This window comes from Chinchilla lanigera, unplaced genomic scaffold, assembly GCF_000276665.1.
Source record: "Chinchilla lanigera isolate Chin_1 unplaced genomic scaffold, ChiLan1.0 scaffold00220, whole genome shotgun sequence".
Taxonomy (NCBI): Eukaryota; Metazoa; Chordata; class Mammalia; order Rodentia; family Chinchillidae; genus Chinchilla; species Chinchilla lanigera.
Window position 1 is genome coordinate 8,038 of NW_004955621.1, and position 7,224 is coordinate 15,261.

Consider the following 7,224-nt stretch of genomic DNA (forward strand, 5'->3'; position numbering starts at 1 on the left):
TCCCACTGGGGCTCTCTGACCAGTGTCACTTCAGCTCTTCTGCACGGTCTCCTGGCTCCCCTCCTGCCCCACGTTCCGCCTCCCATCAAGCCATCCTGTCATCAGCCACCTGCCCCTCTCTCGCCACGATCACCCCCTATGGGCCTCTTCCTCCTCCAGCTGCACCCAGCTCCAGCTGACCCTCAGTGCCTTGCCAGGGCCACCTTCCCAGAGCCCGAGAATAACCAGACCCTCCCTGGGTGAAGACAGTCTGTAGGGACCCAGGGTCACGTTCAGGCCTCGCAGTGCCCATCCCTGCCTTCCACAGGCCGCTGTGGCCAGGGCAGGCACCTCTTCCAGCCTGTCTCTCTCTTTCTCACTGTCCCTGAGGGCCTGAAATGCTGATGCCACCGAACAGCCAAGCTAACTTGGTAAAGGAAAGGCTGGCTTTGGTTCCAGGTTCCAGGCTGTGGTCCCTTGGCCCCCTTGCCTTGGCTCAGGCAGTTCCGCCCATTGTGGAGCCAGAGCTCAGCAGGGCCACAGAGGGGCCATGCACCCACGCCCATGGGTGCACCTCGGGGCCCCAACTTCCTCCTGCCAGCCTCCCAAGCCCACCACCTTCTGACAAAACAGTATAAGAAAAGACTGCAACACTCATTTTAAAGCCTAAGAAAGCAACTTGAGCCAAGCACAGTGGCCCACAGCGGCCCATGCCTATAATCTCCAAGTCTGAGCCCAGCCCAGGTTACACAGTGAGTTCAAGGCAGGCCTGCACTACATAGCAAGGTCTGTCTCAATAAACAAATCAGAAACCAGTCATAAAGTGAGTCACTTATAGACAAGCAGCTATATCAGCTGTCCCTGACCACCAGGAAACCAGCCCTGAGGCCATCAAAACTCACGATTGTGTGTGTGTGTGTGTGTGTGTTTGAGAGAGAGAGAGAGAGAGAGAGAGAGAGAGAGAGAGAGAGAGAGAGAGAGAGAGAGTGTCTCTGTGAGCACCTCTTCTCTTCCGGAGCTCAGAGTCCTGCAACTGGAGCTCCTTGAGCAGGAGCACCTGCACCTGCACCCGCCTCGGGACTGTTTTCCTGTTTAATTAATGAATCACGCAGGGACTCAAAGAGTCATCTCTTCCGACCATGCGCATTGCCCCACCCTGGTACAGGCTCTGTACCTCTGGTGCTGTCCAGGGAGAATGAACAGGGCCTTGCTGTTCACATTTGTGCTCAACAAGCAAGGCAGATAAAATGTCCTTTTGAGCAAGTCCAGCCGCTGTGAGAACTCCGGCAGCTGAAGCACCAGGGGAAACCGGTTCCTGCCTCTGAGGAACCCAGCTGGGAAAACAGTACAGACACTGTGCTGAGAATCTCAGGGGATGGGAACTTTCGAGGAAGTCTTCCAATATAGTCACTGACCTTAGCGCTAGCCTTCCTCTGATGTGTAGTCTCTTCTAAAAGGCTTTAGAAATGCCTTTTTTAGTCTATGAATGTTGGTTTTTGTTTCTAATTTTAAAAATGTCACTGGGTGCAGTGGCGTACATCTGTAATCCCAGCTACTTCTGAGGCTGAGACAGGAGGATTGCAAGTTGGAAGCCAGCCTGGGCAACTTAGCAAGACCCCTTCTCAAAGTAAAAATTAAAAAGAGCCCGGAATGAGCTGAGCGGCAGGGTGTTTGCCTACCACGTATACACACACACACACACACACACACAATACACATGCACACACTCACAGAGCACTCTTCTGCAGGCTCCTGCTGGGTCTCCTCACACCGTCTGAGCCCCGCCTTGTGTGGAGGGCGGGAACTATCTCCCTTGTGGGCCTCACAGCAACAGCCCGTCCTCTCTGGGATCAGTGCTTCCCTGTGCAGAGCAACGGCCCTTTCTCTTCATCGTCTATTCTGGATTTTCTACAAGACCCTCTCAGAGTCTTCCTGAGCCCCTTGTGGGGTCCTTCCACAGCAGAGAGGGTGCCCTATGGCCAGGAGCTGACCCCTCCTGTCAGACGGCCTCCGCAGAGGTCATGCAGGCATTCACGGTGACCACGGCCCCCATGGAGAAAATCCCCTTGGAAGAGTGTGTCCCACTAGGGTCTGTCCCTGCCCGCTTCTGTTCGTCGATTTCACCTCAGGTCCTGGTAAGGTGGCCGGGCCGTGGCTGTGGTCTCTGAACCAGCACTCTGGTGCAGATGTTGGCTTCACATCTGCAAAGCTTTGCGGGCAGTACCCTTTGTGCCTCAATTCCCTGCAGTGCTTTATCTAACGGAAAGTAAAGCATGCGCTGTCCTGCTGCCTCAGGGACATCCGCGTGTGCCCCTCAGACTCCACTAGAACTGTAACGTGCCTGGCTGTGAAAGAAGCTAATTGTAAAACAAGGGAGGACGTTCAGAGTAATTTTGAAAACCTAACCACTGGGACATGGGAACTATTAGGTTGCCGGTTTAAAAGAAAAGGCGGGAGGCTGGACCAGGGCTCTCGTCTGTGCCTGTGACCGGGCGACACCTTGTGGCACGTGTGGGTGCTGCATGCAGCTGGCGCCCACGCTGCCCGCGTCCCGGTTAGCAAGGACCCTGGGCACGTTCCCTGCGCTCTGAGGGACAGCGTCTCCACGCCTTCCCAAAGCTCCTGGGCAGCTGAAGCAGGGCCGGAGAGGCCGGGTCCCCTCTGCCTCGCGCCCATGGGGCCGCGTCCGGCAGGAGGACCGTTTAATGCTGGCAACAGAGGGAAGTGGGGGCCCTCAGACCCCGCTGTGCCCAGCCGAGAGCGCGTCACCGTAATGCAGAGCTGCTTGTGGCACGAGAGGAGGCCAGCGCGGCTGCGCACACGGCCGAGACCGCACGCGGATTGCCTCGCAGCCCCACACCCCGGCCTGGGTTGACTTCCAAATCTAGTGCAGCTTCCCCTGCTGCTGCAGCCTCAGAAATGAGAAAGGGAGGGGAGCCTAAGCTCACACAATTGTTCCACCTGACATTGGCGTCATCAGAGGAAATATAAAAACAGAACTGAAACATGTCTAGGTCTTTGTGGGCTGAACTTTCTGATTTTAACGACCTACCTGTTTAGCCGCTGTGCGGACTAGAGGCGGCTCGCTGTTCGGACACACACCCGGCGCTGGGACTCTCGGCGCAGGCCCGTGAGCGGCGGCGCGGCCTAACGGCGGCTTCTCCAGCACAGCACTGCGATGGCTTTGCCTGATGCTTCTGCGCGGTGCGGTGCTGTAGCTTTGTGTTCTGTTATGCGTTAGTGCTTCATGTAAGAGTTACGCGAACAAAAGCAAAGTCGTCAGGTCGCAGTTTCCTTTGACCAACGTCTGTGTTCCGAAAATTGTAATGTACATACTCGACACAATTCCTCATTTAGCGACCAATTCATTTGATGATCTAGTGGCAGGACCTTAACTTTGTCATTGAACAAGGAATGTCTACATTTGATTTATTAAACTCAAAGCTTTAAAAACTACTTTTTGGGTTTTTGTTTTGTTTTGTGACAGTGTCTTGCTATGCAGTTCAGGCTGGTCTAAACTATGTAGCAGGGGCAATCCTCCTGCCTCAGCCTCCTGAGTGCTGGGATTATAGGCATGTGCCACCATGCCCAGCACAAACCTAGTTTTTCTTAACTAATTTCAACAAGAAAATCCTTTTTTGTTTTTGTTTTTGGTATTCCACCCTTTTTAAGTTTTTGACACAGGGTCTCACTAAGTTACCTATACTAGCCTCAGGCTTGTGACCTTCCCACTTAGTAGCGTCCCAAGCAGCTGGGATTGTAGATATGCACCACCATATCTCCCTGAAATGTTGGGTCTATGAAAAATCTGTATATGAATAAAATGACTGTACATATTTTAATAAAAATCAAATATTCTTAATGTCTCCCTAACAGTTTTAATTCACATGAACAAGTAACCTATTTAGAAATTTATTTAATTAAAGTAACTTAAGCCAGGAGTTCTCAGACCTGGAGAGTTTATCACACCGATTCCTGGGCACTCCCTGTACCCCTAGAGTTTCCAATGTCATGGGCCTGGTGTGGGACCAAAAACATGCACCGGCAGTGAACACATTCCAGACTCTGAAGCTGCCGGTCTGGAAGCCATGCTCTGAAAGCCACAACCTCCATCACCTAAAGTGGTATGGCACACCTGTGGCATGTGTGTATCACTGAGAGCTCTAAAATGTTTGCCATTACTGCACCAGAGCACTAAGTACCCATATAAAGTACCTGACTTTCTTGAGGTGTAGAAGCAAGATTTGTTTTTCCTTTAACATGGCCACCAAATGAGACATAGAAGCAAGATTGTATTCCACTGTTTAACTCTTGTAAATTGTTCTCTTAAATTCAGTTTACAAACTCAAATTCTTCTAGTATGCTAAGTGTGGAAGTTTAAAAATGTAATATAATTTGTACATTTCAAATAATAATCACATCTACAATATCAGATTCTCCAACAAGTTCTCTTTTAAAGAAAGTATCCAAGGTTTTTGCCAACAAGTGCAGAATTTATAGTCAGAGTTATGATCTCTTATGCACAAAGTTCACTGCAGGCAGAGTTTCTAGACCACAGAATAATTGTTTATGTGAAAGGACGAGTCTGAACTAAAAACACAAAGAAAATAAAGTGAGTTTTACTTGCAAACTTCTGCAAAGAAGTCAGATTTGAAATAAAAATGTTCATTAAATTTTTAAAAATATGACTACTTTAAGAAAAGGTTACACTGGGCATGGGTGTGGTGGCGCATGCCTGTAATCCCAGCACTTGGGAGGCTGAGGCAGGAGGATTGTTGTGAGTTCAAGGCCAGCCTGAACTGCATAGCGAGACCCTGTCTCAAAAAGACTAAAAAAAAGAGAAGAAAAGGTTACTAAGTCCACCTGTGGCAGGAGACAGCATCTCCCCCACATGATTACTATATCTACCACCACGCACATTTCAAGACTAATTTTGGTTGTGTTAGAGAATCCTTTTATCTATTGTTAGAGATGGTGCCTTTTAAAATTTTTTCAGGTGTAGTGCCACACACCTGTAATCCCAGCACTCTGAGAGGCTGAGGTAGGAGCATTGCAAGTTCAAGCCCAACCTGAGCAACTTAGTGAGACTCTGTCTCAAAATGAAAAAATTTTTAAAATGGGGGACCAGGAATGTAACTCAGTGACAAGAACCTGAGTTTGATCCCCATTGCCGTAAAGAAGAAATCATTTCTAATAGAAAAGCACAGTACTTTAAGTCTTTCTCTGACTCTGCTATGTGATGTGGCAGCAGGACAGGGCTTGGCTTGTCTCCGTTTGGTGAGGGTGACCAGATGCCAGGACTTGGGGCTGGGCACTTGTATTTCCAGGTCCAACTTACCTGTGCGGCAGGTGGATGTACTGAGCCCTTTTTGTGTTGGTGGTTTTTCCTTAATATCTCCAGAATATTTTTATCTTTAACTGACAAAAGTCACTGTACATATTCATAGGATACAGTGGCACTTCCTCACACATATACCATGTGTATTAGGACCTGGCCAACTAATAAACCAAGGACCTGAAACCAAAGTCGGCAGGCAAGGCTGGTATGGACTCAGAGCCCGTGAGCTCTCTGGGTCCAGGCACGTAAAGGTTTGTCCTTGTCCTGATATTCTTTAGTCTGCTGTTTTACTTAATAGACACTACATCTTGTCCCTTTCAGATTGCTGTGAATTCCTTCACCATGGATTCAGTTCATCTCTGCTTGGTTCTATGTTCCTTTCTTTTCTTTTCTTTCTTTTTTTTTTTTTTTTTTTGAGACAGGGTCTCAAAAAAAGTTCAGGTTGGTTGCAGTTCAGGTTGCAGTTCAGGTTGGTCTTGAGCTCACTTTGAATCCCAGACTGGTCTTGAACTCGCAACAATTCTCCTGCCTCAGCCTCCTGAGTGCTGGGATTACAGGTGTGTGCCACCATACCCGGCTCCTTTCATATTTTGAGAAATCTTCACCTACACCATTTTCTGCCACATTCTACATTGTAGAATTAAAAATCAAAAGTCCAAGGTTTCACTGAAGCCAAACCATAAAGGAAACAGTTGAAGCTGAGCATGGTGTAATATGTGTAATCTCAGCAACTGGGAGGCTGAGGCAGGGTCAGCCTACGCAACATACAAGCTCAAGGCCAGCCTTGACTACATAGTGAGACACTGTCTGAAAAAAAAAAAAAGGAAGGAGAAAATATCTCAACATAGCTTCAGCAAAATGGTAACTAGTCTTATTCTGTCTCCTGGCAAAAAGTTACTTCATTTGTAACAGTGTTTAAGAAGTGTCATTAAGGACAGCACCAACACCCTGAGGAGCAACACGCCCAGGCTTTACTGTGACTATGGTGACACCTCCCCCACCCATGGCTCCCTCTGTGAGAAAGACACACTGCAGTGGTAGGAAACATAAAGAATGTGAAAGACGACTATCGGGAATGCATGGAAGAGCAGGCTCAGAGCCTCACTGACAAAACAACTGCATTTCAATAAGGACAGAGACCTCCATTCTCCGCCCCTCCCCCAGCAGGGGCCATGATCCCCCTCCAAGTCTCCCGGGTCCTCCTCGCCCTGGTGCACCCCTGGAGGCCCTCCCATGGTGCTGAAGACAGCCTCCCCTCCCGGGATGATGCCAGTGGGACCTGCTCCCGGAATGAGGCCACCCACGGGAGGCCACATGCCAATGACCCCTGCGCTTCCGAGGATGCGACCTCCAGCTCAGCCCGTGATGGTGCCCACTTGGCCAGGAATAACCGCCCAGACAGATAAAGCGAGAGGGACGGCCTCTTTGTATCAGTTTTATATTATTTGTTCTGCTTCACCAGGGGATCACAGTGCTGTGGCTCTGGGTGTTTTCACGCAGCATGAATGACAAGAAAGACGTGCTCCCCTTCCTATCAAAGGGAAAACAGTTTTGAAGGGGGAAGTGTGATAAACAAAAGTGCAGAAAGTACAGTTTCATTTGTATTGTGAAAATAAAGTTGTCAGCTCTTTCAGTTAAAAAAAGTAGTATTAATAAATCTATGTCAAAACACAAGACTAAAGTTAGAAAATATTTACAGTGCCACAGCTGTTACTCTAATGTTCACCTGGCATTTTTCTTGTGCACTTTCTTCATTCCAGGAGAGCTGTTACCTCAAAAGGACCACAGCACATTTTCAGCGTGACATTCAGGTACAGTGAGTATGCTGCCCAGTGTGAGGAAGGCCCTGTGCTGCTGTTTTGATGGTAAGGATAAAAAAAGGGCTCATGATCAGCCATTAACATGCA

General features: G+C 48.9%; 1 pseudogene; it reads left to right on the top strand.

Moving 5' to 3' along the window:
- The first annotated feature begins 3,990 nt into the window (after positions 1 to 3,990).
- On the top strand, positions 3,991 to 6,826 carry LOC102017413 (annotated as a pseudogene).
- Positions 6,827 to 7,224: the final 398 nt, after the last annotated feature.